The sequence below is a fragment of the Vicia villosa genome, unplaced genomic scaffold (assembly GCF_029867415.1).
Source record: "Vicia villosa cultivar HV-30 ecotype Madison, WI unplaced genomic scaffold, Vvil1.0 ctg.001471F_1_1, whole genome shotgun sequence".
NCBI lineage: Eukaryota > Viridiplantae > Streptophyta > Magnoliopsida > Fabales > Fabaceae > Vicia > Vicia villosa.
In genome coordinates, this window is record NW_026705630.1 from 318,056 (window position 1) to 330,456 (window position 12,401).

Here is a 12,401-nt window from a genome sequence, read left to right on the forward strand (position 1 = left end):
TGTGTTTCAAAGAACTTTTTTATCTTTATTTAACATGTTGAAGTGTTTGATAATAATAAATACTAGAACCTCAACTCTGATGCCAATTAAAGGTAAAAGAAACACAAGAAATGAGGGGGTTTGAATTGGGTTCGAAGATTTAAAACTTTTGGTTCAACCAAGACAAATAAAACAAAGAGTAAGGGATAAAAATAAAGACACAATATTTTTATCTTGGTTCACTATTAACGATGTTACTCCAGTCCATCCGCAAAGGTGATTTTTCCTTCTCAACAAGGAGTTAATTCACAATAAACAAATTGATTACAAACCACAAAGACCACCCATCAATGTCTTCTTGAGAAATTCTGACTATACCCTAGTCTCTCAAGGAACAAGATCAACTTACAAGTTGAAATACAAAGAGTGTGTTTACAAGATGCTTCAAAAGAATAGAGTTTCAGCGTATTCAAAAAAAAATTCACTTTCTTTTTTTGTTAGTTCTTGCAATCTTTCAAGTCTTCATTTTATAGGCATCAAAAAATCCGTTGGAGGATGAAGATGGAATTGAATATTTCTTAGTTATATTCTTCATAACGTTAGCAGAGAGTGGTAGACAATATTGTACCAAAGTACAATCCTTTCACCGTAAAACATGCATAGTGTAAGGAGTACTTGATTTGTACCATGTACTGTTTGCCTCACGCAAAGACTTTGATCTTATCTTCTAATCTTCAGAGGCTTCATAATGTAAGTTGGTGAAGCATGTTTAGAAGGATCAAACACTGAATCAAAGTCTTTAGAGCCTTGTCTTCAGAATCTTCATAACATGTTCTCTAAAACCTTGTCTTCAGAGTCTTTAGAACTTGTTCTTTAGAGCTAGTGCCAAATGTAAGAGCTTGAGAATCTTTAGAAGCTCCCATATCAGAGTCATAATCAAAAGTTTTTTTATGAGCATTCTGTGAGAAACATAAACAAAAAGCATTTCGAAACTTGACTTGTCTTCGTAAAGCACACGTTGAAACTCTTCATGGTTAGAGTGTGTTGATTCTAGAAACTGATGACGTCACACGCCATACTATTAGAGCCCGAACCTGTAAGAAAAAACTACACACTTCACAAAAACCATTAGGGTACAAAATTATTCTCTAAGATATCATGTATTGTTATCATCAAAATTAAAAGTCAGATGCAAAACTAAATCTTGTTCTTACAACTACATGGCATGAAATTTCATATCTCTTAGTGTGATTTAAGCACTGACGTATCTTGCTAATTATACATGTCACATGGCATATCATATCTTGTCATTCTATTTGCAAGATATGTTTTTTCACATTCATAAAGATATTGGAATGAAAATAGACATATACTTCGTTATTTTAGAGGTACAATGGATATGTGTTTGTTTTATTACAAACTATCCCAATTAGAATTAACAGATTATACGTATGTAGGTTATTTTTCATAATTTTATAATAGTATATCACAAACAATTATTTGTTTACTTCCGGTGGTATAGCTAGTTTATCAAGGTTTGAGAAACTAACCATTGCAACAACTTTGTCAAAACATGTAGAACTTTTAACACTACATACATGTAGGGGTGATCGCGGTGCGGTTTGGGCGGTTTTGACGAAAAAAATATCTGAACCGCAAGAGAAAAAATCGTGCGGTTTGGTTTGGTTCGGTTGGCTTTTAAAAAATATCCGAACCAAACCAAACCAAACTAATGCGGTTTGGTTCGGTTCGGTTGGTTCGGTTTTTTACAAATATTTTATTGAACAATACATACATATAGATGACAATATAACTTTGTATTTAGACATTCATACACTATCAAATAACAACAAAACTCGTCATGTTTTGACAACAACTTTCTATTTAATATGTAAAAATTAAATTAGACAAAAGTTAAATAATAAACATAAAATAATAGTATAAAACAATATAAAAATTATTAGAAATGAAACAAAAAAATAGAAGAGATGAGAGATTAGTGAAGGTGAAAAAGAAAAAACAAAAGAGTTGAGAGATTAGAGAAGAAGATGTGTGATAAAAATGAAACTGAAATAGGGAACATTTGCATAAAAATAAGAAGGTAAAAAAGAAAGAATATAAGAGAGTAGAGATTATAGAAAAAGAGAGAAGATGTATGTGGCAAAGAAGGCGCGATAATACTATTAGAGATTTGAAAAGATCGGGACTAAAATCATATGTGTAAGGACGAGAAAATTGTTCTTAATCATAAGGCTAAGGTATAATACATTTAAGTTTGGGTTGGATATGAGTTATGTTGTAACATAATGCGGTTTGATTCGGTTTGGTTCGGTTTACAAAATACAAATCGCAAACCGAACCGAACCGTGCGATTTTATTAAAAAATGACCCAAACTAATCCGAACTAAATGCGATTTTTTGCGGTTTTAGTTTGGTTTGGTTTGGTTTGCGGTTGGGTTGGTTTGGTTTTGAGCACCCCTACATACATGAGTCAAATTGAGAATGCCTTTGGTCGAGGTCTATAATTCAACACATACAAAATACTTGTGATTTGTCTTCCAATAAATAAATGCAACAATCATATATGAGATAAATTGCATGCATCACTCAATTGAAAGATGATTATATTAAATGAGACTTAACAAAACTCATATCTCCTAAATTCTTTTTTACTTATGATATTGAGACAAGTGGACATAAAAGAGATTCACAAATTTTGTCTTTTGATAATCTTACACACCTTTTCATAAAGTCTCTTCTAAATATAACTTTTAACCATCTATTATAAAATATTGGTCTTCATCGACGAAGAATGATCTTTCGGTTGAGAAAGAGAAATAAATGTCTCTTAAAAGAATATTATTATTTTTTTACTAGTTTTTTTTTTTTGTCAAATTTTTTATATAATAAAATTTTAAGGAGACATATTATCAATAAAGTGTTATGAATAATGAATGTTGAATTTAGTTGTGTCTTTATCCTCCAATAAACTTCATCAACTAAATGTATACTAATTTCTTCAATGTTTATTTATCTTATTGTCTTCAATGTCTATTTATCTTATTGTCCGACAAGTTGCGTTCTATAAATATATAACTTACACTATTGTATAAAGTTACACTTGTGAAGAACATATTCTGAACGTTTAATATTTTTCCTCTAATAATCTTTTGCTCCGTCTCTTTAACTCATAATAAATATAAATAATTACTACATATTTACTATTAATAATACTTTCTTTTGATTAATTAAAACAAATTCATAATATACTTATTCGCGAGATGAAATTTCATACTATACTTATACTAAAATAAAAGTTACAAAAACAATGATAATGTGACAGTGCCACCATAAAATATGTCAAGTGGAATCTTTCTAATTCCATCAAGCATGAGTGACCCATTATTTTTAAAGATTGTAACTCATCTTACACTCTCACTTTCACTCTATTTCACTCAAATTGTATGTTTTTTTAAAAGTGTCAATGATATTTTTGGCAGCAACAAAAAATATGGTGTATGTCGTTTTTCCCTCCTTTTTCAATGACTTTTTGGCAATGGCTATGCATATGATGAAATTGACAGAATTATGACGTGAAATTAGTTGATCGTTAATTGAGTATGAGACCATGTGTCTATGTCTCAATATGAAGTCATGCAAAACCAAAATGGAAAGCTACCAACAACCTATACGATGAATGTGCAAATTTGCAGACATCTCAATTAGGAAAAGGTGTCGGCAGGATGCCGTAATTCTTCTAAATTTGAAAATATAGAATTCTCTAGATGTGAATCTTTTTCACAATTTTGTCATATGGCTTTTAGTACTTATTTTATACTTTTTTTTCATACGACGATTTTGACTAAGTTTTGGTCTTAAATAATATATGTTTATGTTATAGGATGTCAAAATTAGTGTTTCATTTTAGAAAAAACGAATATAAAAAAACTTGTAATATTTTAAAAAGCGGTTTTAGAAAATCTATTTTCGAAAATAAAAAGAAAAAATCTATTTTTTTTAAAGCTAAAACAAACTGGCCCATTATATAAGTAGGGTTATTCATGGTACACTTTGTGAGAAAAACTCAATCGAATTAAACTATAGTAAAAATTCATTCGAACTGAGCCAAACTGTTTCAATTTACTAAGAACCGAACTGAATTAAAATTATTGATTTGGTATATCGTTTTGAAATTTAGAACTGTTAGATGACAAAATTTTCCAAACCAAACCGTTTATTAAAGAACCGAACCGTTAAGCTATTTTTCAATTAAAAAAATAACTTGTTTTAAGCATTTTTCATTTTTCAATTTTGGTTTGGTTCAGGTTCAATTTCAGTTCGGTTCAATTACGGTTTGGTTCTAGAACTGTTTATGCATAATAGTTTGGTTCACTAACCAAACATAACGATTTGATTATTTAACTTGAGGTTAGTTCGACAATTCGGTTCAGTTCTTGGATTTTTTGAACAACCCTATATATAAGTGGTATAGTTTACTATTCTCTAAATTAAACACAAAAGATATTTATAATATTTTGACATCAACATATGGATCCGCAAACTGAAACAGCTAAGTCTGATACCTGTGAATCAGTTAGTCTAGATTCGCCGCTTGCCAGAATCCCCTGTCACCGTGGACATTGTGGCTCCCGCCAAACTGCTGCCGCCCACCTAACCTCTCCCATGGCTTCGACGTCTTTGATCAACTATTCTGCTGTTTTCTTCCGTTATAATTTCATACAATCTCGAAACATGTTTTTTTTCTCTTCACTAGTCAAGATTTTAAGACATATTCATAAAAATGCAATTTATTCATTTTGGATACCATAAACTCATGTGTTGTGTGACAATGAGGTATCTTACAATGTGTTTGACATTAGAGATATATGAATATTTGGAATTAACTTAAAAACATGTAGACATGCAAACACTTAACATAAAATCTAAACAACTAGAAGTGACATAAACAATGGAGTCGCTCGTACCCTTATACTTATTTTCTTCTACTCACTTAACTCCATCATCTTTGTCGAGGTAGTATGAGGTGCTCGTGGCAGTGGAGGTTTCTTTGACATTTTGCATCCATTCTTTTTTGACGGTTTGTAAACTAGTTAAGTAGCGAAGATCATTTATCATAGACATTTCAAATTTAGTTTGCATAATATTAGAAATATCCTAACTAAAAGATTTATCAATAACGCCAAAAATGATATCGTCCACATGAATTTGATCAAGAAGGATATCATACTAATATATTTTTAATAAAATTATGTATCAATTTTCCTGTTTTCAAAATTATTTTCAAGTAAAAGTTTACTTAAACAATCATACCATCTGCGAGGGACTTGTTTTAAATCATATAAAAAAATTTCAACTTAAAAACATTATTGGAAAACTCAAAGTTTTAAAAATCATGAGATTGATCAACATATACTCCCTCTTGGATGTAACCATTAAAAATGTACTTTTTACTATCATTCGAAATAGTTTGAAATCCGCAATGTAAGAAGAATGAAAATTACTTCTAATTTAGACACGAGAGTATAGGTTTTATTGAAATTTATGTCCTTTTATTGATTGTAATCTTTCGCGACAATTATTTATTTATTTTTTTTTAAATAACATCGTTTTCATCCCGTTTGTTACAAAAGACTTATTTGATTTCAATCACTAAATTTCAAAAGACTTATGTTATTCCAATCACTAAATTTTCTTTAGGTTTAGAAACAATTTATCAAACATTGTTTCTTTCAAATCAATTTATTTATTTTAACATAGAAAGTGACCCATTTTCATCAATGATTATTTCATTATGTCATTGGATTCAATATGAGAAACAAAAAGCCATATGATGACATATGTGGTTTAGAGAGTTTTGAGTTGTTACATCTTTTGAGATATCTCTTATGATATTTTCGTAGACTCGTCCCTGCATTTTCTTTTTTGATTTGTTTATTTTACAACTCCTCAAATATTATCAGATAAAAGTAATCCAATTTTATCATAAATATGTGTTAAAACCAAAACTCAACATGGAGAAGAATCAAAATAGAAGAATAATAGTGATATACAAGCTTTCATTACTCATAAAATATAAATTTTTACAATGATGGAAGGTTACTTATATATCAACTAACTCATAATGCAAAAACTTATATAAAATGTCTGATATAGGAGAGTCACCTCAAGAAATACGTCAAAGGTGACTCCTCTTAAAGACCAAGCAAGGCCAACCTCCGTGGGCGTGAAGATCCTAGAATTAGGCGAGACACAATGCCCGAGATTGATATTGTTTTTCAAAAAAAATATTTAGCAGACATCCATCCCCACAACGACGATCCCATGGTCATCAACGTGAGGTGTGATGACTAGGAAATTAAAATAGTGTTGGTAGACCAAGGAAGCCCGCAGATATCCTCTAATGTGATGAATTTAAGAGGTTTTCCCTTCACCCAGATGATCTAAGAGCTTTCTAAGGGTCATTGGTTGAGTTATCTGGGAGCAAGTATAAGTAAAGGGTTACTTAGCTCTGAAGAGCACCTTCGGAACTACAGACCAGGCCAAGAAGATTAATGTCAGGTATTTAGTTATAGATTCCCCCTCCTATAATATGATCATAAGGAGACCAACCTCCAATCAGTTAGGCGGCTCCATGTACACCTCATGTCTTTGTATGAAATACCCATTTTCATACGGGCGAGTTGGTATCATCCAAAGAGATCAAAAAGTCGCCAAGAAATTCTACATGAAAAATCTACAGTTGAAGAGAGTCAAAAGTATGGGTGTGAACATTAGAGGGGTGGGCCCGATAATTAAGTCCTTATAAGCATCTTTGAAAGATGAAGAGACTCCTCCCCAGAAGGGCGAGAAGGTAGGATAAGGAGACCCTAACTGAAAGCTCCATAAGTACACATTTAATCGTTTTTTGTTTGTTATTATTTTTGTTTTAGGCGAGTATTTTACCTTTGCAGTTTTTAAGGGAAAGTTATCTTTTTGAGGAAGCACTCTTTTCCCTTGTACCTCTTATGAGGGTGAGAGTTTTTAATTAGACACCTCATATTGTTATTTTGAATTATTTTTAATTACCATCTCCCTTTTTTAGGATAAAAGATGAAAGAAATTAGTGAGAAGTTTCCCCTAAAGGTGGCTAAAACATGTTAGATTCTCATAAGTAATTCTTGTCGGACCTTGAGGAAAAAAAATGATGGATTCTTTTAAGGAATCCATGGCGCCCCTTGAGGCGATAAAACATTATGGATCTTCATATAGGAATCCTTGTTGCACCTTGACGCGATAAAATACACTGGATTCTTATAAAGAATACTTTTCTCCCTTGAGGCAATAAATCATGTTGGGTCCTTACGCAAGTATCATTTTCGCCCTTAAGGTGATAAAACACATTGGATCCTCACGCATGAATCTTTGTCGTCCCTTGAAGAGATTAAACATGTTTGATTCTTACAAGGAATACTTGTCTCCCTTGAGGCGATAACACATGTTGAATCATCACGCAAGAATCCTTTACGTCATTGAGGCGATAAAAAATGTTGGATTTTTATAAGTAATCCTTGCCGCCCTTTGAGGCAATAAAACATGTTGGATTCATATAATAAATCCTTTTCTCCCTTGAGGCGATAAAAGTTATTGGATCCTCATGCAGTAATCATGTCTCCCTTGAGGCAATAAAACATGTTGGATCCTCATGAAGGAATCCTTGATGCCCTTTAGGCGATAAAATACGTTGGATTCTTACAAGGAATCCTTGTCGTCCTTGAGGTGGTAAAACATAATGGATCCTCACATAATAATCCTTGCCTCTATTAAGGCAATAAAACATGTTGGATCCTCACATAAGAATCCTTGCTGCCTCTCGAGGCGATAAAACACGTTAGATTCTTACAAGGAATCCTTATCGACTTTTGAAGCGATAAAACATGTTAGATTCTTACAAGGAATATTTGTCACCCTTTGAGGCGATAAAACGTGGTGGATTATTATAAGGTATCCTTGCCTCCCCTACATATGATAAAACATAATGGTTTATTATAAGGGATCCTTGCCACCCCTCTAGGCAATTAAATACGCTACATCATCATGCAGGGATCCTCGCCGCCTTATGAGGCGATGCCAGCGAAGGTCCCAAATAGGGCTTCTAAGTATTTAAAAGAAGTCTCTTAAAAGAACAATTATAATAAAATCACACAAAAAAACGATATTAAAGGCAAAATAGCTAAAGCAAAGATGCATAAAAGGCGCAGGAGTTATGTTATTACAGAAATCCCCGCAGGAGGCAAGATTACAAAGAAAAACCACAAAGTGTCAAGGAAACAAAAACAAGAAACCGCCAAAGCTTACTAGTCATCCATAGGAGTAGTCTTTCCAAGGTTACTTTCTCCGTTTAAATATTCGTCGGCTTACCTCCCTATGTCTTCTAGCCATCAAGGCCATCTTGAGAGCCCGTAACTGAGGGAGATCCTGGTTGTTTGGAAAGGGTAGCTCATTGTCATCTACTAGTTGACCATCATAGATAACCTTAAAGTTATAAAAAAGGATTATACCTAGCTTAGGGTAGAAAAGGGATACCTGCTCCTTCGCACACCCAAAATAGGTATCATAGGTCGCCACCATCTCATCTTTAAGCTCCAACACCTCATCATCAAATTCCTTATTCGAGGGAGGCATCTTCCAAAGATGACTTCAAAACCTTCTCTAAGGCGACCAACTTCATGGCTTCAGTCTTCGTCACGCCAAACTTAGTCATTATGACTCTTTCTCCTTTTACAAGGACTCAATCAGCTTTTAGCCCTTGGCGTAACTCTCTTCATAATGCTTGAGCTTTTCTCTCAGATCATCCGAAATAATCTTGCCTTTCCCTGTCGACACATTCCAACATCAAACCCCTCAACAAGTGATTCTCTTTCAAGTCAGATAGCTTAGGGGACTACTGAAGGTTCAAAAAACACAATAAGGGGGGTTGGATTGGGTTTTTGATAAAATAAAAACTTATGACACGTTTGGTTATCCTGGTTCGTTTGAACTCAAACTACTCCAGTTTACCCGCCAAGGTGATTTTTCCTCTCTCTTACGAGGACTTAATCCACTAAATCAACTTGATTACAACAACGTTCACAATGACAACCGTCAAAGTCTTCTTGAGATAAACCACAACCCGGTTTCTCAAGGAACAATAACAACAAAACTTAATCTTATGTGTTTACAAAGGTGCTTCTAATAAGCTATATCACAACTGTGATGTATACACACTGTTTAAGAACGATGCACAAAAATAAAAGAATGAATAATAATTTGAGAGATTTTTGTAATAGTTTGTGCGTGAGAATTCTTGTTTTTAACTTCAGTAGTATCTTCAATATATAGTGAAGCTTTTGAACCGTTTGAAAGACACACTTTTCACTTTTGGAATGTTGAAATAATATGATTTAATACCTTTCCAAAGATAGAGATTCTGTCCATAGAATTGATGATCCAGCCATTAATAGAAGATCTTGAATTTAATACTTCCTAACGGAAAAAAGTATCAGAGCATTATGTCAGCATTGGTGCAAGAAGCGTTTCTATATCAGAACTTTATCAAAAGTTCTGATTCTGAGAAATCAAGGTCAAAACCTGAGCAATCGACAGCCTTACTACTATGATCTTGGAGAGCTTGTTGTAGTGGCTTTCAGAACATGATCTTTTTATAACGGAGATCAAGTGGCAAATACTTATTGTTCTTGTGGACATCCTTCAAAGTCATCAGAATTTTGTGTTCTCATAAACTTCCTTCAGAGATTAGATCTTCTTATTCTTGTAAACCTCTCTCTCGATGAAGCTTTCTGATACTGAGAGACTAATGTTTAGACTATCTTCTTCTTATAATCTTCCCTCAATGCAGCCTTCTGCTTATGAAAATTCATTGTTTTCTGCTTCAGAACTTCTGAAATATAAATAAACGATTATGGAGCATATATATTCTTATTAAAATTATGTGTTTGTTATCATCAAAACTATTTCAAAGATATAGAACCAAACTTTGTTCTAACAACTACTTGATGTTGAGAGCCATATAATCGCCCAAAAACTTTTTGGAGAAAAGGAGGTGGGATTTGGTAAACTTGACAGTATAAGCTGGGGTGAATACTTGGGAGCCGGAACCTCACAACCATGGGACTATTGGACACCCACATTCTCTAGAATAAGAGGAAACACCTTACTCTCTGCACTAAGAGAAGAATCCCCCTCAAACTTCTGAGCCTTAGTGCTTGGTGAGTCAAGGGGTGGCCTTCGGCCTGCCTTTTCTCCCCCCTTAATGGTCATACACTCAGGGGTGGCTGTGAGGGTTGTTAGTTTCCCTGTGCACTACTGATCCGCTGTCGTGCACGGGTCTAAAACGAGTATTTTATAAAAACGGTAGTTTGGCGGTAACGACAACTCGAATATCGTTCTCACAAGGATTCTTGTAATATTATCAACCAATTGAAGTTTCGATTGGGGGTTAAGTTCGATTTAGGACTTTAGGCAATTTACTGATTTGGTTCTTGCCTATCATTGACTATTACAATTCCAACCTCCTAAGCTAATTATATATTCCTATTCGATTATAATACCCACTGAAAAGCGCATTTGATAGAATAAGTTGTATGTTCCTATTATCTGAATTAAGCAAACGGGATTAAGTTTCATGAATTAAGCAAACATGAATTAAACTGACACGATAACAGATTAAGCAAACGATAACGTGACTATAGTTAGGATCATAAAACCAATCAAATTAAATCAATATAATCTATGCAAATCGAATTAAGAAAACATAAGACATAGATTAATATTGAAAGGAATAGAACTGAATTAGAATTATAATAACCTCAAGGTATTAGAACCTGAATAAAGTAAATCGTCTGAATCAGTTAGTTCTCCATGAGAATTCGTACAAAAGCTTATTGTCATACCCCAAAATTTGCCCATCACAATTTACACTCAAGCTCATTTGAATATCAGGATCTCAAAATTCGACTGAGTGTACACTCCCCTAAACAACAACCCTTAAACTAGGGTTTTGATCTCTTCAAAGTAAAATCAAGCTACATGACCTAAAAATGGAACCCTTGGTCTCTCATGTGCCCCAAAGGATCCTCATGCCAAGTTTCAAGCCCTTATTCAAAAGATTGCTCACTCAATGGCCCGAACGATTAATAATCGACTGGTTGACCTAAAAGTCAAACTATGGTCAAACCACAATCAAAACTTCCGAATTTTGGTCAACATCCTCATTATGAAGTGTCATTCATCATTTGATCAAGGATTGATCATGACTCATCAAGGAAAGTTCAGAAATCAACAAAACCTAAAGTTTCCAAATTAGGGTTTTTGACATAAAAGTCAACTGAACTTTGACTAGCCATAACTTTCACATGGAACATCATAAATTTTCCATCCAAATCTCGTTCTCAAGGAAATTTGATTCTCTACAACTTTCATGTTGGGCCCGAGGTCAAGAAATGCTTCCGCATAAGAGATATAAGTCAATACATTACATGTCCTTCTAGAAGATCGCAAAAAGCTGTTCTTTGTCAGGAGCTATATCATCAAGATAAAATTATCAAATGGAAAAAAGCTTCCAAAGTGGCTTGTAGAGGACATCTTAGGCTTTCCAAAAAGTCCTATATCATCTCCATACGACAAATATTGAATGAGTTATGGCTTGCACAAGTTGGGCAAAATTTGAGAAATGCTTGAAACTATAATTGACAAAATTCATGTTTTGAGTATTGGGCCCATGGTTTTGGATTTCTCACGTGGTTACAAGCTTAAAATTGGCCCATAAACCAATTACCCTTTATTTCTTGATTTTATTTTATTTTATTTGAATTAAATCAATTAAATTCGAATAAAATCAAATGAAATTAGGATTAAATAATAAAGGATTGAGAGATTAATTTTATATATTTGTTTCAATCTAATATCACCTAGGGGATCCATAAAATAATCTCATGATATGCTATGGTTTTATTTTCTTTATTTTTTGAATTTATTCACATAAATTCATGATTAAATCAAATAAATTCAAGTTTTATGTAGATATTTTTTATGAATCAATTCTCCAAATATTTAATCAATTCAAATATCATCCAATGGTCAAGATTGAATAGGAAATATGCAAGAAATATGATTGAGTCAAATATAGAAAGATTGAATACAAATTTTTATATCAAATCTCTTGCAATCAATCAAATGGTTTCTCTCCAAGTTTTCTAACCTAATTCCAACCATTATATATATGTGAAGACATCTAGAATAGGGGAGGACGAAAATTTGAAGGAGAGGCTAGGGTTTCCAAGTTGCAAAAACATTCAAGAAATGTGCAAACTCATATTCCCCATTGCAGCCAGTTTCAAAGCTTCCAATTCATCCCAATCCACTCA